Source organism: Schistocerca gregaria, chromosome 5 (assembly GCF_023897955.1).
Source record: "Schistocerca gregaria isolate iqSchGreg1 chromosome 5, iqSchGreg1.2, whole genome shotgun sequence".
Classification (NCBI taxonomy): Eukaryota; Metazoa; Arthropoda; class Insecta; order Orthoptera; family Acrididae; genus Schistocerca; species Schistocerca gregaria.
The window spans coordinates 97,021,215-97,045,690 of record NC_064924.1 but is presented as its reverse complement, the minus strand read 5'-3'; the positions used below and the strand labels follow the sequence as shown (position 1 = coordinate 97,045,690).

Sequence of the window (24,476 nt, the reverse complement as noted above, 5' to 3'; positions counted from 1 at the left end):
TGGATCATCTATGGACCATCCCACATTTTCTAAACTATGCAAATGTGCAGGTGATGCAGATATGTATGTTTTAAGGGACGATGTTATGCCGACATTGCATGTATGGTCGATCTCAGACCCATTGAATTCATAGTGTATCTCTTGGAACAGGAATGCTAAAGTGTTATTTGTAAGCTTGGATCCCACTGTATTATTGCAGTCGGTTTTCTTGAATGACCCCTCTTGCATGGAAGCGCGAGTGCATCTTGGTGCTGGATGACAATCCTAATTTCATCATTCTTGTTAAATGTGGTTGAAGTGTAAGGTTTATGAGGGAAGTATTCTCTCATCATACTCTACCGGACTGGTTATATTGAGTGGGGACGTGATTGCGCGGTTTCAAGCCAACTGATTTAAGAAACTCGTAGTACACACATGTTATCATTTTGCTGTTCGGTAATGAGGTGACATGCTGTGGATTGCATGCTCTTGTTTTATACTGTACGCCCATCCCACCTTAGATGTAATCGTACAATGATCTACTCGCCACGAAAGTCAACAATTTGGTTATTCTGGTCTACAGTACCCAGCTCCAAATTATCCAGTGTCTGAGCTGTCACTGGAAGGTATATTGCATTGGCCGGAGTCACAACAATCTAATACCTCGTTGCAACTGAGGGGAACAATCCGTCAATAGTATGAATGAGACTATCGTCGAGATAGGAGTTCGTAGCAATGTTACACTCGGCTCGGATTGTCCTGACGGGATGTATGTGCTCAGTCTGATATGACTTGCCAAATTTACTTGGATTCTTCTTCAAAACCTGCCCTTTTGTGAAACCAAGCAGGCGCCCTATTGAATCTTTCTGGTAAAAGTCAATCGTTGAATTGACAGTCATTATTTCAGATTTAAGTGTATTGATGTTTGCACGTAGTTCAATACCTTTTCCAGACTATTTTAAGACTTAGTTTAAATCTTCGATATAGTATGCACCTGGTTCTATTTCCACAATATCTTATTGACCATTAATATCCAGATGCAGTACGTTATTAGTCTCAGTGACATTTGGGATGCTTTTGTACGTCTCCTGTCCAATCAGTGCAATACTCCAATCACCAACGCTCATATCAATTGGCGGGAAGTAAATTGCACACAGTGCAGATGATCGTTCTTTTAACGTCAAAGTGTACAATGTTGCATCTGAACCTCAACTGATGAAGGAATGTTCAAAGCTCCTTATATACCATGCTTCTTCTTCTTCTTTGCAAACGTCAAGAGAAACATGATGGATAGATGTCCACAGAGGTATGTATTAAAGCCTTGATAGCGTAGATCATTGTAGAACACTCGACTTTTGTGAGTGAAATATCGCTGTAATTCTTCTGGCGGTTGCAGGTCACCAAATGAGTCGAAACAGTAGACAGTATCCGCATTTTTCATAACATATGGTACCCAGTGGGTGCTGGGGCCTCCAGCAACACCTAAATTCACAATTCCACATTCACCAGTTTTCCACACAGTCTTTGGTAATGTATCCCGCATAAAAACACCACGGAATCTTGGTACGTTGTATTTGTTTCTAACAAACAAATCAGTACTTGTTAGTGATCGATCTGGTAGGACCGCCAATGGGCTTTTTTTTATTTATGAATAGACCAAGCCCCTTTCCTGTACGGTTTCAAGTATAGTCCTTTTCCGATGGCTGCGGCTTCCATCATGCGGTTACGCCTTCTTGCCTCTTCCAACTGTGCTTTGGAGTTTTGCGCCTTCTTGAGCGTTCGAGCGATAGCTTCAGCACCACCACCGAGAGTACCTGACGCCGAGAGCGCGGGGAGGGCCAGGATGAGAAATGGAAGAAAACCGCCAGATGTCTTGGGTATTGGTAGACCTCGAGGTGCTTTAACCGATCCTCTTCTTCCCGCATCGTTCTGCTTCAGTGCGTTTTTAGCTGCATACATCGCTGTCAGGATACAGTTCTTCAAACAGCCCTGCTTCCCGCCCTTGCCCTTCTTGTTTAGTGCACAACGTGGAGCGTTCATAACTCGCTTGAAATTCGTCACTCCTAAACCCAAATTAATTTTTCCTCGCATGGTTTTAACAACTGCAAATGCCGCGATGCGTTGACCTATACCAATATCCTTTCTTCTCCGTATTGCCTTAGACCTACCAGCTAAAATTCTTTCTGCACTGTGATGACTTGATATATCTTTATTTACAACGTATGCAATGTCGTGTTCCATACACGCTTCGTCGAGCAGATTAACCTCCTTATCACATCTTGCCAAGCGGTTCTGAAGCTTTGTCCCAGGTCCACAGTAGTTATATGTGTAATTCCACTGGCAGTTTGTCTAGAATACCACCACCTCCTGTAATGCGTCTCCTAGCACGCATGTTATGCTACTGTGGTGGTTGCGAACTATGCGTCCCCATTATATAGCAGATCATAGGCATCAGTCCAACTGTTTTGTGTAGCAGGAAAACAAAGCCATTTGACTAATGCTTTATTTCCACGACGTCTAATGATTCTCTCCACGAGAAAAAAATCCGGTTCTGAGCTTTTCTCGGTGTAGAACCAGCCAGCAATTTCTTCACCTTTACTACCCTTCGATATATAAGTTCTAAGATTTGTTCTTTGCACCTTCGAAACTGAAAAAAATCTGTCTTGACCAGTTCCTTAGGTATGATTTCTCAAATTTCGTCTTGTGTTTTTAGATACGAACCAAATCACCTACATTAAATTTCTGTCTGCGTGGATCCAGCATTATAATGCGTTAGTATACCGTATCCACGAGTCCATTATCACTAACATCGATTGGTCTTCTTTTTATTGGTTCGATTATACGGAGCAATTATTTCTGGGAGGATATCTGTCCATTTGTATGAACCGCGAAGGTTAAAACGCATGCACATTCGATCTTTTATTGTTCTGTTCAGATGCTCCACGATACTCGCTTTCAGGTGAGTGAATGTTGACTAGCGATGTATTCCATACCGCTCCATCACGGTCTTGAAATACCTATTGTAGAACTCTCCACCGTCATCGGTTTCGAGATTGTCTGGGCATCGATTCGTCCCCGCCTGTAGCAAACGCTCAAAAACATCCGCGACAATTCTACCCGTTTGTGTTTTGACAGGTAGTGCCCATGAAGATTTGGAATGTTGTTGTTGTTGTTGTTGTTGTGGTCTTCAGTCCTGAGACTGGTTTGATGCAGCTCTCCATGCTACTCTATCCTGTGCAAGCTTCTTCATCTCCCAGTACCTACTGCAACCTACATCCTTATGAATCTGCTTAGTGTATTCATCTCTTGGTCTCCCTCTACTATTTTTACCCTCCACGCTGCCCTCCAATACTAAATTGGTGATCCCTTGACGCCTCAGAACATGTCCTACCAACCGCTCCCTTCTTCTGGTCAAGTTGTGCACAAACTTCTCTTCTCCCCAATCCTATTCAATACTTCCTCATTAGTTATGTGATCTACCCATCTAATGTTCAGCATTCTTCTGTACCATCACATTTCGAAAGCTTCTATTCTCTTATTGTCCAAACTATTTATATCCACGTTTCACTTCCATACATGGCTACACTCCATACAAATAATTTCAGAAAAATACTTCCTGACACTTAAATCTATACTCGATGTTAACAAATTTCTCTTTTTCAGAAACGTTTTCCTTGCCATTGCCAGTCTACATTTTATACCCTCTCTACTTCGACCATCATCAGTTATTTTGCTCCCCAAATAGCAAAACTTCTTTACTACTTTAAGTGTCTCATTTCCTAATCTAATTCCCTCAGCATCACCCGACTTAATTCGACTACATTCCGTTATCCTCGTTTTGCTTGTGTTGATGTTCATCTTATATCCTCCTTTCAAGACACTGTCCATTCCATTCAACTGCTCTTCCAAGTCCTTTGGTGTCTCTGGCAGTATTACAATGTCATCGGCGAACCTCAAATTTTTTTTTCTTCGTGGATTTTAATACCTACTCCGAAATTTTCTTTTGTTTCCTTTACTGCTTGCTCAATATACAGATTGAATAACATTGGGGAGAGGCTACAACCCTGTCTCACTCCCTTCCCAACCACTACTTCCCTTTCATGTCCCCCGACTCTTATAACTGCCATCTTGTTTCTGTACAAATTGTAAATAGCCTTTCGCTCCCTGTATTTTACACCTGCCACCTTTAGAATTTGAAAGAGAGAATTCCAATCAACATTGTTAAAAGCTTTCTCTAAGTCTACAAATGCTAGAAACGTAGGTTTGCCTTTCCTTAATTATTTCTTCTAAGATAAGTCGTAAGGTCAGTATTGCCTCACGTGTTCCAGTATTTCTACGGAATCCAAACTGATCTTCCCCGAGGTCGGCTTCTACTAGTTTTTCCATTCGTCTGTAAAGAATTCGTGTTAGTATTTTGCAGCTGTGGTTTATTAAACTGATAGTTCGGTAATTTTCACATCTGTCAACACCTGCTTTCTTTGGGATTGGAATTATTATATTCTTCTTGAAGTCTGAGGGTATTTCGCCTGTTTCATACATCTTGCTCACCAGGTGGTAGAGTTTTGTCAGGACTGGCATCCCAAGGCCGTCAGTTGTTCCAATGGAATGTTGTCTACTCCGGGGGCCTTGTTTCGACTCAGGTCTTTCAGTGCTCTGTCGAACCCTTCACGCAGTATTGTATCTCCCATTTCGTCTTCCATTGCCATAATATTGTCCTCAAGTACATCGCCCTTGTATAGACCCTCTATATACTCCTTCCACCTTTCTGCTTTCCCTTCATTGCTTAGAACTGGGTTGCCATCTGAGCTCTTGATGTTCATACAAGTGGTTCTCTTTTCTCCAAAGGTCCCTTTAATTTTCCTGTAGGCAGTATCTATCTTACCACTATTGAGATACGCCTCTACATACTTACATTTGTCCTCTAGCCATCCCTGCTTAGACATTTTGCACTTGCTGTCGATCTCATTTTTGATATGTTTGTATTCCTTTTTGCCTGCTTCATTTACTGCATTTTTATATTTTCTCCTTTCATCAATTAAATTCAGTATTTCTTCTGTAACCCAAGGATTTCTACTAGCCCTCGTCTTTTTGCCTACTTGATCCTCTGCTGCCTTCACTACTTCATCCCTCAAAGCTACCCATTCTTCTTCTACTGTATTTCTTTCCCCCATTCCTGTCAATTGTTCCCTTATGCTCTCCCTGAAACTCTGTACAACCACTGGTTCTTTCAGTTTGTCCAGGTCCCATCTCCTTAACTTCCCAACTTTTTGCAGTTTCTTCAGTTTTAATCTACAGTTCATAACCAATAGATTGTGGTTAGAGTCTATATCTGCCTCTGGAAATGTCTTACAATTTAAAACCTGGTTCCTAAATATCTGTCTTACCATTATATAATTTATCTGATACCTTTTAGTATCTCCAGGGTTCTTCCATGTATACAACCTTCTTTCATGATCCTTAAACCAAGTGTTAGCTATGATTATGTTATGCTCTGTGCAAAATTCTACCAGACGGCTTCCTCTTTCATTTCTTAGCCCCAATCCATATTCACCTACTACACTCGAATTCCAGTCACCCATGACTATTAAATTTTCGTCTCCCTTCACTATCTGGATAATTTCTTTTATTTCATCATACATTTCTTCAATTTCTTCGTCATCTGCAGAGCTAGTTGGGATATAAACTTGTACTACTGTAGTAGGTGTAGGCTTCGTATCTCTCTTGGCCACAATCATGCGTTCACTATGCTGTTTGTAGTAGCCTACCCGCATTCCTATTTTCCTATTCATTATTAAACCTACTCCTGCATTAGCCCTATTTGTTTTTGTGTTTATAACCCTGTATTCACCTGACCAAAAGTCTTGTTCCTCCTGCCACCGATCTTCACTAATTCCCACTATATCTAACTTCAACATATCCATTTCCCTTTTTAAATTTTCTAACCTACCTGTCCGATTAAGAGATCTGACATTCCACGCTCCAATGCGTAGAACGCCAGTTTTCTTTCTCCTGATACCGACATTCTCTTGAGTAGCCCCTCAATAGCCTCGATCTTTTCAGTTAAGCTGGCTACTTTCCTACCGACTTCATTAACTAGCTCATTTAACACATTCACCATTCTCAGAAGAGTCTGGTAATACATCTCTAGTTCCCTGCGCATACCTCCAACTTTATACACAATAGCCTGAGTTTTAGCATTCATGTACAGGCGAATGTTCTGTCTGTGTACACCCATTCTCTCGGGTTGAGAGCTTAGACATACGCTAGACGTGCACTGATCGGGAGGCGAAGTATAGCACTGTGCTCGATTCTATCCAGTCACCTCCAAATTCGGAGAGCGTTTGCTCGGTTTTCTGTATATCTGTGTATATCCATGTGTCGAGGATGGCTCTTCGACATCCACAACTTTTATCTAAAACATTTTCCTGTAACTCATCTCTATACAGAGATATTCACCATAATGGACTAAAAAGGTCCACCCACTGTATGCATTCACTGAAGCGCCAAAGAAACAGGTATAGGCATGCGTTATCAAATAAAGACATATGTAAACAGGCAGAATACGACGCTGCGGTAGGCAACGCCTGTGTAACACAGCAAGTGTCTGGTGTAGTTGTTAGATCGGTTATTGCTGCTACAATGGCTGGTTATCAAGATTTAAGTAAGTTTGAACGTGGTGTTATAGTTGGCGCACGAGCGAAGGGACACAGCATCTCCGAGGTGCGATGAAGAGGGGATTTTCCCGTACGGCCGTTTCAAGAGTACCATGAATATAAGGAATCCGGTAAAACATCAAATCTCCAAATCGTTGCGGCCGGAAAAAAAATCATGCAGGAACGGGACCAACGACAAATGGTGAGAATCGTTCCATGTGACAAAAGTGCAACCCTTCCGCAAACTTCTGCAGATTTCAATGCTGGGCTATCAACAAAACGTCATCCATATGGGCTTTTGGTGCCGAAGGCCCACTTATGTACCCTTGATGACTGTACGACACAAAGCTTTAGCCCAACAACACCGACACTGGACTTTGTTGACTGGGAACATGTTAACTGGTCGGACGAGTCTCGTTTCAAATTGCATCAAGCGGATGGACGTGCATGGGTATGAAGACAACTTCATGAGTCCATGGACCCTGCATGTCAGTACAGGACTGTTCAAGCTGGTAGAGACTCTGCAATGGCGTGGGGCACATGCATACGTAAGCATTCTGTCTCATCACCTGCATCCATTCATGTCCTTTGTGCATTCCGACGCACTTGGGCAATTCCAGTAGAACAATGCGTCACCCCACACGTCCAGAATTACTACAGATTGGTTCCAGGAACACTCTTCTGAATCTGAACACTTCCGCTGGCCACAAAACTCTGCAAACATGAACATTATTGAGCATATCTGGGATGCCTTGCAACGTGCTGTTCGGAAGAGATATCGACCCACTCGTATTCTTACGGATTCATGGACAGCTCCACAGGATTCATAGTGTCAATTCCCTCCAGCACTACTTCAGACATCAGTCGAGTCGAGACCAAGTCGTGTTGCGGCACTTCTCTGTGCTCGCGGGGGCGGTACACGATATTAAGCAGGTGTACCAGTTTCTTTGGCTCTTCAGAAACGCGTAAATTGTACATGAACAGTATACATACCAATGAAAGGAGGAAGTGTCAAGGTTTTTTTACCACACGTTGTAAATCTTCACTGTGTCTTCCTCTGCTACATGGGAAACATCCAGTGGTAGCCAAACTCATCCCACACCCCGAGAAGCATGTTTTGTGTTACAGAGTTCACCGCAGCAGTGAGTTGGTTCCACAGGTCAGCAAGAGTTGTTGATAGTGGTGTGATGAAAACAGCCTCCTCAACATAGCCTCACAAGAAAAAGTCACAGGGCGTGAGATGAGATCTTGGTGGCCAGAAGTGTAGAGCCAGGTCTTCATTTCCGTGCGACGTATCCATCACTGAGGATGGGATTTATTTAAAAACCCTTGGACGTGCCCATTCCAATGGAGCAGAGCTCCAACTTATTGCAAATTAAGTCTTGCGAATCTTCGATAAGTTGTGGGAAAAGCCATTGTTCCAACAAGTCCAGGTACGTTATTCCACTTACACTGTCTTCTGCAATTAAAAAAAAAACCTTAAAGTTGTGTTCTTGATAAGGTCCAGAGCAAATTTAGCTTCGCTATGTCTCTCTCATACTGCAATGTTGTACTAGGATTTTGATGTAAATCCGGTAGCCGGCCACGGTGGCCGTGCGGTTCTGGCGCTGCTGTCCAGAACCGCGAGGCTGCTACGGTCGCAGCTTAGAATCCTGCCTCGGGCATGGGTGTGTGTGATGTCCTTAGGTTAGTTAGATTTAAGTAGTCCTAAGTTCTAGGGGACTTATGACCTAAGATGTTGAGTCCCATAGTGCTCAGAGCCGTTTGAACCATTTGTAAATCCGGTATGAGAAAACTGTGTCTATACACTTTTCCACTAGGAAGTGAATGTAGCTTCAGAACTGAAAATGAAGTGTGGTAGCAACAAGTCATCCTTCATCATTTTCAAAGTGTCACCACAAAATTCAACATGCAGTTCTTTGTCATTCTCAGGCAGTGCCTACATAAGCTGGAAGTAGTAGGGCGTGTACAGCAAAGTCTGTCTCATTACTCGAAATACAGTTGGATGAAGTATTCCCAGTTCCATACTAACTGTAAAACTCTATGTGTTGAATTATGTGGACTGCAAAGGAAAGTGTCTTGTAGTCGTCTGACGAAAGTGGTTAGCCTACTGGACTCGCGTTTGGGAGGACGACGGTTCCGTGTTTTCCTTTAATCGCTTCAGGCAAATGCCGGGGTGGTTCCTTTGAATGGGCCAATCCGGTCCGCCCAGAACGCCGCTCCGCTGCCGGCTACGGGAAATGTCGCGATGGAGTCGAACCTTCCCGAAACAGTGAAGGATGACACCACCGAGCTGGCCGCGCTTCTGCAGTCGCTCAACCAGCTGATGACTCAGCTACCGGTGCTCGTGGGAGCAGTGACGGCGGCCCTCCAGGCCACCGCCGGGAGAAGCCAGCCTTAAAATGGATAACGTCCATATCTATGGGCTAACCATTTGCACGTTCAACGCTAGGGGCCTCCATCCCCAGCAGGGCGAATTTCGCCAGTTCCTACGGGACGAGGCGGTCGACATCTGCCTTGTACAGGAGACCTTCCTCAAACCCGGGGTGAACATGCGAGCGGCAAATTTTTGCTGCTACCGAGACGACAGAGCCACCCACGGGGGCGGTACTGCCATCTACGTGAAGAAGTCACTGCGCCATCACCGGGTTCAACTGCCGGCGCTTAATACGCCAGAGGCTACAGGAGTAGCAGTCAACACCACGGCCGGAAAGATTCTTTTCGTGTCGGTGTATCGGCAGCCAGGCAGACAGCGTTGGAGAGGCGAGTTTTCATTGCCGGGGATTTCAACGCGAAACACACCGAATGGAACTCGCGAACTGTCAACTGCAGCGGGCGCCGCCTCTCTCACGCTGTTCACCGCAATGGCGCGATCACTGTGCGGCCGTTTGACCCTACGATCTTCCCTGTACGGGGACAACCGGACGTGCTCGATATTGCTCTTCTCAAGGGCATCGGGCAACTCGCGACCGCCGAGACGCGAAACGTTCTGTCTTCCGACCGCGTGCCGGTCATTTTTGGCCTCGACGTGGTCGGAGCCTCTCTTCCAGGTAGTCGTCCGAGCTACCGCAGGCTGGACGCCGAGCGCTTTCGTACGAAAGCCCTCGAACTGCTCGAGGACGCGCCAAACCCCACAGAGGTAGGGGCAGACGCCGCCCTGGCATTCTTCACCCGAAGAATACTCCGAGCAGCCGACGAAGCCACGCCGAGACACCGCCAAGGAGTACGAGACTTCTCGCGACAGCTACCGCGCCATATTCGGGACACGATCACCGAGAAGAACCGACTGTTTCGTGAATGGCAGCTCACCCGCCAACCAGACACGAGGCGCCGATTAAACCGCATGAGACGGGAGATCAAGTCAGCAGTGGAGCAACACCGGAACCAGGAATGGGCAGACCTGGTGTCTACGCTCAATCCTGAGGACGGTAGTGCATGGAGGACGGTAAAATCCTTCCTACGCCGGCGACAGCGAATACCGCCCTTACAGGTCGGGAACGACTTCGCCAGCGACCCGGACGCGAAAGCCAGCGTTCTGACTGACGCGTTCGCAGCGAACTTCACACCGGTGGCTGACGTCATCGACGTGCAGCACATACAGCGGGTCCTGGGAGAACCTATCCCATGGAGTGGGACGGCAAAATACCTAGGGGTCACCCTAGATCGCAGGCTGACCTGGAAGCATCACATCCGTGATGTGAAAGGGAAAGCAATAGGACGCCTCCGCGCCCTGTATCCACTGCTAAACCCGCAGTCGTCATTGCCGCCGAAACACGGCATCACGCTGTACCTAACAGTGGTCCGCCCACTGTTAGAGTATGCGGCGGTGGTCTGGGGGAAAGCCGCAGATGCTCACATTGTGACTCTGCAGAGGATACAGAACCGCGCCCTGAAGACTGCCATGCACCTTCCGAGGCTATACTCGACGCGCCAACTCCACGAAGACACCGGTATCCTGCCTCTCCGAGATAGGTACCGCGCCATCGCCAACAAGTTTTACGAGAAGGCGGGCCACTCCCGCAACCGGCTCATCCGAGGACTGGGCCAACAACCGCACTACAGGCCAACCACGCGTTGGCCTGACCTGCTGAGGGATTAAGTTTTACTAATCCCCCAGCAGAGTGTGTTATTTTCTCTTACAGGTCATACCAGCATGGACAATTCGACAAGTGTGTTAATGTATTTTTCTTTTCTTTTCCACAGGAACCGCAGGAATGACAAATCTGTCTAGACTGCACCATTCTCGAGCCAAGGATCGGCTCGTCTTTACAGCGTGAGCGTGAGAGCCAATCCGGTCTTTTGTACCTTCTCTAATGACCTCGATGTCTATTGTTGGTCTGACGTCATTCTCTCACACACTCTGTCAGCCTCGACTTTTCCCTTTGAAGCGACTTACATTTTGTTGAAACTGCTTATGCTTTCCTTGTGGTGGTTCAATGACCAACTCGTCACTCATTTTTGAAAAATAAAGAAAGCAAATAACCTTCCGCTGCTTCATCGGCGTCTTACAACTGCCTTATGGTGTGAGTACCCAGCACTCGTCCACGGAGCTACGACCGCCGTAGCGGCCGTTTACGCCGTTAGTCGTTAACAAAATAAAGCTTTGATCTTCCCAATATATATTCTCTCTCGTATGAATCTTCAGGCTCATTTTCTCTGTTGTTTAGGCAGATATTAACAATTTAGAGTTCTCAATGTGCAGCAGGAGTCAGCCCAAACAAATACTGCATTTCATGTCCTTCATACGTTGCCCAGCTTCGAAGGTAAGCGTCGGTTTTCCGTTACAAAGAAAGTGGAGCTTTACGTTTCCATTCGATAGAGCGGCCCGAAAAATCTAGTGCGTTTCTCGTTCTAACTATTTGTATAAACGAGAACAGGAAAACAGGAAGACTAACCAGTTCCCCAGCAGCCACTGTGTAGCGTTGCTGCATGGCAGTAGCAGTCAGCACGCACCAGGGCGGTGCTGTAGGTGCTGGACTACTGGACATTCTTCGTGTTTTATTGTCTTTGTTGATACATATACACTATGTGATCAAAAGTATTCGGACGCCTGGCTGAAAATGACTTACAGATTCGTGGCGCCCTCCACCGGTAATGCTGGAATTCAATATGGTGTTGGCCCACCCTTAACCTTGATGACGTCTTCCACTCTCGAAGGCATACGTTCTGTCAGGTGCTGGAAGGATTCTTGGGGAATGGCAGCCCACTCTTCACGGAGTGCTGCACTGAGGAGAAGTATTGATGTCGGTCGGTAAGGGCTGGCATGAAGTCGGCATTCCAAAACATCCCACAGGTGTTCAGTAGGTCAGGACTCTGTGCAGGCAAGTCTCAACCCCCCGCCCCCAACTGACATCGTACTTGCAGTGGATCCTGTCAGTTTGGAATTCCTGTGTGATACTCTGGACAGATGTCTGCCTATTACGCATTACGACCCTCTTCAACTGTCGGCGGCCTCTGTAAGTTCATAAGGTTCAAATGGCTCTGAGCACTATGGGACAAAATCTGAGGTCATCAGTCCCCTAGAACTTAGAACTACTTAAACCTAACTAACTTAAGGACGTCACACACATCCATGCCCGAGGCAGGATTCGAACCCGCGACCGTAGCGGTCGCGCGGTTCCAGACGGAAGCGCCGAGAACCGCTCGGCCACTCCGGCCGGCCTCTGTCAGTCAACAGACGTGGTCGGCCTGTACGCTTTTGTGCTGTACGTGTCGCTTCACGTTTCCACTTCACTATCACATCGGAAACAGTGGACCTAGGGATGTTTAGGGGTGTGAAAATCCCGCGTACAGACGTATGACACAAGTGGCAGCCAATCACCTGACCACGTTCGAAGTCCGTGAGTTTCGCGGAGCGCCCCATTCTGCTCTCTCACGATGTCTAATGACTACTTAGGTAACTGATATGGGGTATGTGGCAGTAGGTGGCAGCACAACGCACCTAATATGAAAAACGTGTTTTTGGGGGTGTCCGGATACTTTTGATCACATAGTGTAGCTAGAACGAGAATCGTAGTAGACTAATTCGGTACCGTGTGTCGAATGGGTATGTAAAATTCCTCTTTAAAAATCATTTTCTTTGTAATGGGAAACAAACCGAGGCTTTCCGTCGAAGCTGAGCGTCGCATGAAAGACGTGACGAAGAGTATTCTTTAGGTTGGATCTAGCTACACATTGCAAAAACGAAATTACAAATGTCTGTCGAAACACCAGAGAAAATGCGCCTGACGACTCATAGTATGGACAAGCGTTATATATAGACTCCATACAGCTGCTGTGGTTTTTTGGTTGTGCTACAAGTTTCAACTGTATGTCATCCTATGGGTGACTTTAAAACTTTTAAACGTGTGTATACGACATATATAAAGCTCTGAAATATTTTCTACACCTATTTACACGTGTACAACCCATTTTAACAATTTTAATGTCAGCTGAAAGATGACGCTCAGTCGAAACTAGGTGCAGAGCAATAAAACTTTTGCTGCTTTTTGGTGGAAATAACTTTCCGTAATTTTTGACTATAACTATTAGAGCCTCCAAATCGTTAACACTTCCTTTCTATTTATTTTATTTTGACCTCCAACTATCTTTGAAGTAACTTAATTAAACATTTCATTTACATCTTTCCAGGCTACATTAAAAGTACTTTTTCTTAACTTCTTGGTTACAAGATGGAGCAAATATGTCGTTAGAACCAGGTACACCGCATTCTCCGTTGTGTGGGAACTGGAGAGCAGTACTAAAGGCAAAAAATGACTGCAGTTAATTTCCGAAGACGAAAACGAAACTGAATTTTTTTCTGTGTTGAATGAGAACCGCTGCAGCTGTCGTAATCCTTTATCAAAGGCACAACCGGTTTCGTAATTTAAAATTACGTCATCAGGAACAAATTTAAATGAGAAGAAGGACCATAAGCAATATACGTAAAGATCATATGACAGAGACAAAATGTCTCCGGAAGACCGAATACTTATATCAAGTGCTCACACCACTTTCCAACCCTTTATTTAAAATTATTGAAAATTTCGTAAAAGCGATAGTCATGGATTGGCTCAAATGGCACTGAGCACTACGGGACGTAACATCTGAGATCATCAGTCCCCTAGAACTCAGAACTACTTAAACTTAACTAACCTAAGGACATCACACACATCCATGGCCGAAGCAGGATTCGAACCTGCGACCGGAGCGGTCGTGCGGTTCTAGACTGAAGCCCCTAGAACACCACGGCCACACAGACCGGCACTCATGGATTAAAAAAACGTGGTATGATACTGGAACCTATGAACAGATAAGACCAGAGAAAAGATTATAAAACGCACCTAAAGAGGTGGTGGGGGAGGGGGGGAGCAAATGTACTGGGTGTTCGGAAATTCCCATTATAAACTTCTAGCACTTGCACAGGGGAATGAGTAAATAATATTTTCAATTGGAACCCCCGTCCGGAAACGTACCGTTTTCGTGCTACAACCATTTGAAAACATGTTGGTAACGCGACCGAGCTTACAAGTATTTTGTTAGGCGTTTAGGCGTGACCCAGTACGTCAATTATTATACAGTTCCACTCATTAATTGCTCGTGTACTTGTTGAGGTGCTCTCTTCAATGTGACGCAGTACGGCGTATTCCAACTCGGATGTGTGACGTCTCGTTGGAGCGCCACACTAGCTCCTGCCGACGTTGAGGGTGCACTTTCTGGAAGCCGTTGCGTGATTGTGGCGAGAAGGGTACGCGATGGAGTCGGAGGTAGTGGGAGATGATGTTGATAAAGGCGACGATCGTGTCGGTGTATCCTGCAAACGTGTAGTCAGCTACGTCGCTCTAACGCACACCAACATGTGTATGATGCTCGGAACCAGCTCAGAGGGGTAGGAAGACGTCATATGACATCGGCCAATCCGAGCTGACTACCTCCTCCCCCCCCCCCCCCCCCCCCCGCCCATGACTACTCTGTTCCATGTTGTGAAACGACTGTAGCACGGAAACGGTACGCCTTCGGGCATGGGTTCCTATTCAAAATGTTATGTACTCATTCCCATCAGCAAGTTCTAGACGTTTGTAACAGGAATTTCCGAACACACTGAAGAGTAAACAGTACGTCAGCCGAAACCGTACCGGGACATAATGATGCGGGTGCCATACACGGACTGATTGGATATAAAACGTAGGCCTTGAGGGAATCAGGGCATGCGGGGAAGCGTGAACAACATCCAACTTTAAGGAAATGTGTGGGAACCGGGAGTACAAAAATAAACGTACTAATAGGAACTGGCAGTTGAATAACTTATAAGTGTAAAAGCCTAGAATCTCTTGTGGGCAATTTATAAACGTAGCATTTTGAAATGGAAATTCTTAAAAATTGTTATACTTTCTTTAAAATTGTGTTATGAAAAGCAAGCTTAGCATTCTTAGTTTCTTGCAAGAGGTGAACATCTTTCGAGCGTTAAGAAGGTCTTCAAATTAAACATTGAATTCTCAAGCTGAGTTAAGGCATAGAGCCGTTCCGGCCAACTTTAATTACTTAAATGATTATCCTGGTTCATCCGCCCTCTTCCCCTAACCTCCTGTTTCTTGGTGCCTTTCCTAGAGCTTCTACCCCCTTATAAGCGTTCTCTTTTTAAAAAATTTAAGAATTTTCAATTCCATATGTTACGTTTGTAATTGCGCACAAGAGAGACTACGCTTTTCTTCTTATAAATTATACAATTGATAGTTGCCAGCCATTTCCTTAAAGTTCGAGGTTATTCACGCTTTTGCGCGTGTGCAGCTTCCCTCGGAGCCTAACGTTTTGGTTTACAGTCAGTCCGTGTATGGCGGTCGCAGCGTTCCGTCCGTGCGCGGTTTCAGCTGACGTGTTTGCTCTGTACTGATTCTCCCCTCCTTTCCGATGCATTTTATAATCTTTTTTCTTGTCTCATTTGTTCATAGGTCCCAGTATCATGTCGCGTTCTTTAATGCATGATTACCACATTTTGCGAAATGTACCAGAATTTTAAAGAAAAGGCTGGATTCGGACTGAAATGTGGTGTGACCATTTAATATGAGTTTCGATCTTTCGCACATTTTTTCTCACTGTGATATGGTCTTGGCATTAATTGTTTACGGCCTTTCATGTTTTTATCCATATTTGCATCTGATAAAGTAAATTGAAATTGCGCAACCGATCCTGCCTATAATAAAGGGTTTACAATAGCTGCGGCGGTATTTATTCAACAAACAGCAGTTTTACTGTGCATGCCCATCCAATAAGCTGTTATGTATTTTTTGTGTTGTTGTTGTTGATAGCAGCTTCGTATGTGGGGCCTTTCTGCACGATTTCCTGCGCTGATCACCTATACAGTGGCATCATTAGAGTACTGACATGTCTGCTCATCTTGAGAATTAGAACCAGATATCTGATATATACACTCCTGGAAATTGAAATAAGAACACTGTGAATTCATTGTCCCAGGAAGGGGAAACTTTATTGACACATTCCTGGGGTCAGATACATCACATGATCACACTGACAGAACCACAGGCACATAGACACAGGCAACAGAGCATGCACAATGTCGGCACTAGTACAGTGTATATCCACCTTTCGCAGCAATTCAGGCTGCTATTCTCCCATGGAGACGATCGTAGAGATGCTGGATGTAGTCCTGTGGAACGGCTTGCCATGCTATTTCCACCTGGCGCCTCAGTTGGACCAGCGTTCGTGCTGGACGTGCAGACCGCGTGAGACGACGCTTCATCTGGTCCCAAACATGCTCAATGGGGGACAGATCTGGAGATCTTGCTGGCCAGGGTAGTTGACTTACACCTTCTAGAGCACGTTGGGTGGCACGGGATACATGCGGACGTGCATTGTCGTGTTGGAACAGCAAGTTCTCTTGCCGGTCTAGGAATGGTAGAACGATGGGTTCGGTGACGGTTTGGATGTACCGTGCACTATTCAGTGTCCCCTCGACGATCACCAGAGGTGTACGGCCAGTGTAGGAGATCGCTCCCCACACCATGATGCCGGGTGTTGGCCCTGTGTGCCTCGGTCGTATGCGGTCCTGATTGTGGCGCTCACCTGCACGGCGCCAAACACGCATACGACCATCATTGGCACCAACGCAGAAGCGACTCTCATCGCTGAAGACGACACGTCTCCATTCGTCCCTCCATTCACGCCTGTCGCGACACCACTGGAGGCGGGCTGCACGATGTTGGGGCGTGAGCGGAAGACGGCCTAACGGTGTGCGGGACCGTAGCCCAGCTTCATGGAGACGGTTGCGAATGGTCCTCGCCGATACCCCAGGAGCAACAGTGTCCCTAATTTGCTGGGAAGTGGCGGTGCGGTCCCCTACGGCACTGCGTAGGATCCTACGGTCTAGGCGTGCATCCGTATCCGTGCGTCGCTGCGGTCCGGTCCCAGGTCGACGAGCACGTGCACCTTCCGCCGACCACTGGCGACAACATCGATGTACTGTGGAGACCTCACGCCCCACGTGTTGAGCTATTCGGCGGTACGTCCTCCCGGCCTCCCGCATGCCCACTATACGCCCTCGCTCAAAGTCCGTCAACTGCACATATCACGTCCACGCTGTCGCGGCATGCTACCAGTGTTAAAGACTGCGATGTAGCTCCGTATGCCACGGCAAACTGGCTGACACTGACGGCGGCGGTGCACAAATGCTGCGCAGCTAGTGCCATTCGACGGCCAACACCGCGGTTCCTGGTATGTCCGCTGTGCCGTGCGTGTGATCATTGCTTGTACAGCCCTCTCGCAGTGTCCGGAGCAAGTATGGTGGGTCTGATACACCGGTGTCAATGTGTTCTTTTTTCTATTTCCAGGAGTGTATATTCTCGGTCGACGTGCAATGTCAGGTTTGGATAATTTTCGCTGGACGGAGAAAGGTGAAGGGGAGGCCCCAGTCCCTGCTTTAAGGAAAAATAACGAAAAATTCCATAAAAAATTATTTACTTTTTACTTCAAATAGACTATTAATCAATAACTGGTCAACCAATAACTTTCAACAGTGTTGATAATGTTGATGTATTATTTTTCTGATACTATTTACAACATTTAACAATATTCGGAAAAGGATAGATTGCTACTCACTGTAAAGATGACTCACTGTATTTTAGACAGGCACAATGGAAAGAGTGTTACACATTATAGCTTTTGGCCAAGGCCTCCTTTAGAAACACACACACACACACACACACACACACACACACACACACACACATACCTGCTATCATTTGCAGCTCCGACTGGAACGCGGTTGTCACATCAATGGCCATCTGGAGTAGGATGAAGTAGGGGAAGCGGTATCAGGGTGTGGGTGGGAGAAGAGCGCTGACTGGTAGATGTAGCCTGGCAACACTGCATGGCATAGCGTTGGCAGGTGGGGTTTGAGGGGAAAACAAGTGGAGTGGGAAAGGAGAGATGTGGGGATGGGGAAAGGACAGATGGGCACATTGGCAGAGGGTGACACACAATGAGGGTGAACGATTTGAAAAAGGAGGAAGTGTTGAGACAGAGGGCAGAAACTCTTGGATGGAGATGTGGGGACAGTAGGTTATCACACATTGAGGCTACGATAATTTGAGGAGCAGATAATGCATTGTAAGGACTGCTCCCATCTGCATTTTTCAGAAAAGCTGGTAATGGAGGGGAGGATGCAGATGGCCTGGGTCGTGAATCAGCCAGTGGTATCAAGCATGTTATGTTCTGTTGCAGCTTGGTTCACAGGGTGATCTACTTTGCTGTTGGTCATAGTCTGGCTGTGGCAGTTCATTCTCACAGACACCTCATTTGTAATCACAACACAAAAAAAGCTGTGGAATCGTTTCAGCCGAGTTGGTATACTACACAGTTGCTTTCACAGGTGGCCAAGCCTTTATCAGGTAAGATTAGTCTGTGACAGGACTGGAATAGGAAGTGCCAGGTGGGTGGATTGGGCAGGTCTCACACCTTGGTCTTCCACATGGATATGATTCCTGTGGCAAGGGGTTGGGATGGACAACGATGATGTGGAGGTTCGATGAGTGACAGAACGCAACTTTAGGAGCGGTGGTACGGAGCTTGGATAGGATATCGCTCGTTTTGGGACACAATAATAGATCATAAAAGCCTTGACAAAGGAGATGGTTCAGTTGTTCTAGTGTAGGGGTATATTGGGCGACGAAGAGATCTTAGGGATGGTGGGAGGATTGGAGGTGTCTGGCAAAATGGCATGGGAAATTTGTTTGGCTGACTAGGTCTTAGGGATAGTGTGTGTCTGTGAAGGCCTAGGTGTGACTTTCAGCATACTGGGAAAGAGAGTTCTTGTCACTGCAAATACACTGTCCCTGGGTGGCCAGGCTGTATGGGAGGGATTTTTTGGTGTGGATGGGATGTGAGATGTCAAAATGCAGGCGTTCTTAGTGGTTGGTGAATTTAATGTGGACAGAGGATTGGATGGAATCATCGAGAGGAGCAGGTCAACGTCCTGGAAGATGGCATTCTGGGTTGAGGAGAACAAGTAAAGTGGATAGAAGAGAAGGTGCTGAGGTCATGAAGGAATGAGGATATCGTCTCTTGGCCCTGAGTCCTTGATCATGAAGATATTACCAGTGAACCTGAATATTCCCAGGGGTATGAGAGGCAAGGAAGGTTTCTCTAAACGACCTATAAACATGTTGGCATAGGAGGGTGCCATGCAGGTGCTCATGGCTGTGCCACTAATTTGTTTGTGGAAGCAGTCATATCATATACCACCTCTGCTCCGATCATTTCACAGTTTTGTATGTAGGTATGATTACCAACTTGCTGTCCACCATGAATTAATGTCCACCACCAAACTATGGGCAGGAGCAAAGTAGATCACTCTGTGGTCCAAAATGCAGCTGAATATTACATGCTTGATTTCAGAGGTTACTTCACAACCCAGGCCATCTGGATCCTCCATTTCAGCACCAGCGTTTCTGAAATGCGCAGATGTTAGTTACCCTTACAACACATTCTTCGCGCCTCCTTGCCTCAATCTATGGTAACCTCCTTTCCCCACACCCTACACCCCTCTGTTATCACTTCCTCCCTTTTCACATCCTTCACGTTCATTGTGTGTCGCCTTCTGCCAATGCATCTGCCTGTCCTGTCCCCTTCCCTACAACTCTCCTTTAGCACTCCACTTGTTTCCCTCTCACACTCCACCTGCCGACGCTATGCCTGGCAGTCTCATCAGGCAGCTATGTAGTCCCTGCATGCCCTACCAGACAGCATTCATATTCCTCTATCCATATCCCTTTCTCACCCCACTTCATGTTTGAGATATGCTTGCTTGTGTGAATGTGTGTGTGTTTTCTTTGCTGAAGGGGCCTTGGCCGAAAGCTGTAGTGTTTGATGATCTTTTATTTTGCTTGAATGCATCTCAGTGGGTCATCTTCACAGTGAGCAGCAACCTATCCTGTTCCTAATATCACTGATATTCCAACTTGGAGTATCCAATGTTTTATTATGCAGAACATTGGTAAGACAAATACGATGAAAAGTTAAGATTTATTTTGAAAATTTTAGTCTTTGATAAGATCTTTTTATAAGCACTGATCTAAAACTAACTTACTGACCGACTAGAACTAATCTGATATATAAACTGGTGAGATACGTTGTGGTGTGCTAGTGTCGACATTTTAACAATTAGCGCAATAGCTGTCGTACACTTAACTGCAGGGTACTACTCTTTTCTGGATCAATATCTGTCATACCAACCTTGTAGTCAAACACCTAAACCAGACAATGAGAACCGTAATTGGAACTTTTTACGGATTTACTTAACAGCTGTTTTGTTTGACCTTTAAATCTAAAGGGGGTGGAAGGGCTGACCCAATAAAGTGGACATTTCGGTTCCAATAGATTTATTAACTACCCAAAACAATCTCACATCAAATTTGACAGACACCACTGAGGCAAGATTATTTACGAGACATTCATTACTTAAATCATAAGCAAGTTAACAAATAACCTTAACAAACAACTCTACTTAAGACACATTACTTAGGACCCTTTCAATTACAAACTTTAACATTACATGTAGCCCACGATTTCCCACCAAAATTGACAGAAGCCACTAAGGCTGAATTTAACTATAACTTTAAGAAACAACTCTAGTTAAGGCACATTATTTAAGACCCTTTCAATTCCAAACTTTAACACTACATGGAAAATAAGAGTTGACACATAGCCTCAACCTTAACACGAATATTTAAAACGTATTTATTAAACTTAACTTGGGCAATCTTGCAGAGCAAAGTACGAAATTATTAAAATACCCATTGACTTATAAGATGGACTTTTAGGCCATAGAAAGCTACAATGTTGTACAATGATAAATGTGTAACAACAGGAGCAAGGTCCATGCAACTACGAACCGTGGAACCGGCTAAGCGAAGTAATACTTAACTTCAAACCAAGACGTGGCTCCGTTAGCAACCCCACGTCGAGTAGGTCACCAAAATCTGAACCAAGCAAACGCTACCGAAGAGGAACACACAAGCTCAGGCAAAGTCCAACCTCCTGTAAGCCAAACTTGTAATCTAAAGGGAAGCCCTGCGCTTCGGTTGTTTGCTGCCTCAGCTCACTGAAACACAGACCACACACAACAACAGAAGGCAGAAAAACCTTTCATAACCTTAACATTTAAGATTGGCCAGTAAATTAACTCTATAAAATCAATGCTAAAAGGCAACTAATTTCATTAGGAAGTGCTTCCTTTAAGTGAAACAGTACTTGACAAACAAACACTAATAGTGGGAAGTGAACTGGCTCACGAGAACCGGCACTCACTAGAACTTAATGACAGACGTCTGCAACCACATCAATATTATGCGGAAGCAGAGCACAGGCTTAGTAGGAGGCCTTAAATGAAATCGAGCAAGCATCACATCACACGTCTGCAACGTCTTACTGTACCAATAGCGATCACAATCACAGTTAACTAAGCGCTCTTAGTAATTAGCGTACTTAACTGGGTGTCTTGATGCTCGGGTGATTTTGCGAGGATGCCAGACCATCACTCCGCAAGACCATAACAGCGTATCCCTTCAAGGAAGCAGGCACATCCACAGCTCACGAGGTTGCCGGAGAATGCATAGCGTCGGCCAACTCCAGTAGAACCACGTGACAACCGCCGCCCGGCCTCAGGTACGCCGCCTTCGCTTCTGTCCACCAGCCAATCACCGACTCGCGCACTGATGTGTTCCGTACTCAAACGTTGTGTCCTCTCTTCCTAGTCGCGGTCGGCACTCCATTACATCTCGAGTTGGCCCAAGCCCAAAGACAAACCTCTGAGCAAGGAAATCGATCGTTCTTCTGTCAGAGATACTACTGGTGCCAACTCCCGCCACAGCAAAGAACTATTAGTGGTTACCCTTACCGAGTAATATTGCATCTCTGCAAACTAGACGACTGGTAGGCATCAAACCACAGTTGTAAAAATGTAGTGCCAACCTATCCCTTCGCAGCCATGTTGCTGCAGATTTCCTTAAACGACAGCAACAGAGACTGAAGTCAAGACATTCACCTGTAGCAGTCGCCAACCTACTACTGACCCATCGCTGCACGTACCAGGATTTTCTCTTCCCAGAGGACAGTGGTGCAACAGTACTAGGGTTCGCACAAACCATGGTACTTATACTGAGCCTGGCTCAGTGGGCAGCTTCAGAATGCCCTCGATGTGACCAATGTAGGGCTGAAGAGCAAACAGCTGCTTCAATATATTTTTCAGTTGTACGTTACAAGACATCCACGACTGCACCACCGAATCACTGGAATAGATGGTTCATAGTGTCATGTGTTTTCAAGAAAAAAGTACAATCGACAAAGTAAATATTTCTAACTTTAGTTTAAATTTTCAATAGTAATAATATTTTGTATTTTGTTATTGAAATTTGCTCAAGTTTATTCGAATAAACAAATAAAGAATATGCCTTGGAGACCTACAGGGTGATTATAATTAAACTTCCAAACCGCTGTAGAAATAACACCTCTGGCCAGAATGACGTCAAATTGCAACGGAATATTATCGGAGAAGGAGGAAAACGTACAGCAGAAGAAAAATAAACAGTTACAAAGTGTAGCAATAGATGACACTGCAAGCATCATAATTTAATAGTGGTCGACTACAAATGACAAATGAATCATACAACAATGCCTAATGTGTATGTTTGACGTTAAGGAAACTGCATTACTCAGTGTGTAAAGGGTGTACAGGTGTGATACTGTTAGTTACGTTAGCCCATCCACCACGGCAAGGTTATATCACATCGGATAGGAAAAATGGATTTTTAATTGTCCTGAGGCCCAAAACCGGTTAAAAACCCTCTCACACATCGATTTTTAGGTCTCCTAAGGCCAAAAAGTGAAAAAAACATCAATCACATCGGTTTTTAATTTCCTGAGGACAAAAACCGCATAAAATCATCAATGAAAATCAAATCAGATTATTAATTTCTGTGTGACTAACGCAAAACATGTTCAGTATGCTGTCCACCGTTTTCTACAACAAGCTGAAATCGAGAAACAGCATGTTCCACAGCTGATCGAAGTGTTGCGCAATGAGTGCCATCAATGAAGCTAAGTTTGCAATCGGAACAACGAACACAACATCTTTCAGATAACCCCACAGCCAGAAGTCACACGGGATAAGATCAGGTGACGGGGACGGCCAGGCTGTAGGACAATGGCTGCTGATAATTCCAGCATTTTCGAAATGGCGCTTCAGCAGCTGCTTAACTGGATTTGCAAGTGGTGCGCCATCTTGCATAAAAATGATCCCATCCACACATCCACGCTGTTGGAGAGAAGACGTGACTGCGCAAAAGACACGCATAGCGCGTATTAGTGACGGTACAGGTAACAGGACCGGAAGCACGTGTCTCTTCGAAAAAATAAGGCCCAATGATAAATGATGCCGTGAACCCGTACCATACAGCGATCTGTTCAGGATGAAGTGATATTGGTTGATTTGCGTGTGGATTTTCCGTTGCCCATATTCGACAATTCTGTGTATTGACATATCCTGTCAGATGGAAGTGGGCTCCGTCTGTCCGCAAAATCTTCCACTGCCAATCATTGTCCACTTCCACGCGAGCAAGAAATTCTAAAGCAAAGGTCTTTCTTGCTGGCACGTCAACAGGAAGAAACACGTGCACATGGGTCTTTTTGAATGGATAGCCAAGAAGGATGTTTCGTAGGTGTTGTATTCTCCAACTGTTTATTGAACGTAACTCTTCTACAATACAATAGCTGGCTATACAATAGATGTAGACGGCCGTCGATCTAGCCGGAGATGTGGTTCCTCTCGGTCGGCTGGTACTTAGCTCGGCGGTGCAGTACAGCGGCTTCGGTGATATCGTCTCGGAGACTCTGCTATAGCGGTCACCATTAGCAGCGGACGAAGATTGGTCTGCCTTCGACCGACCGGGTCTATATAGTGAGCTGGAGCCAATAGAAACCCGGCGTAGCAATCCATGACCGGATATATCACCGCGACCTCTGCAAGGAAAGGTTCCTATTAATCGACTGGAACCTTCGGCGTGTTTACCTGATGTCTTCGCCTGTTTGGCTGTTGGTTTGTTTACCCCATAGCGTGGCTGTTATGCTGTGCTGCCTGCCATTTAGGGGAACCCGATGGCAGACAGTACAGCAGGATTTTATGCACCGTGCTCACGGGTGTGTCGAATGTTCGGGCAATTCTCCGGCACTACACGTTTGCACACCAGCACTCGTCCCCACCTGCATTGCTGAGGCCACAGCTTCCACTGACGTCGAATCAATTCGTTTCCTCGCTCTACCACGTTGCACACCAAAAGAATCCGTCTTTTCGAATTT

The 24,476-nt window shown here is 45.6% G+C and overlaps 1 protein-coding gene across 1 annotated transcript in view; it reads left to right on the top strand.

The window, feature by feature from the left end:
• LOC126273243 (venom dipeptidyl peptidase 4-like) overlaps positions 1-24,476 on the top strand; it is a 327,710-nt gene that overhangs the window by 99,656 nt on the left and 203,578 nt on the right. The window lies entirely within an intron of this gene.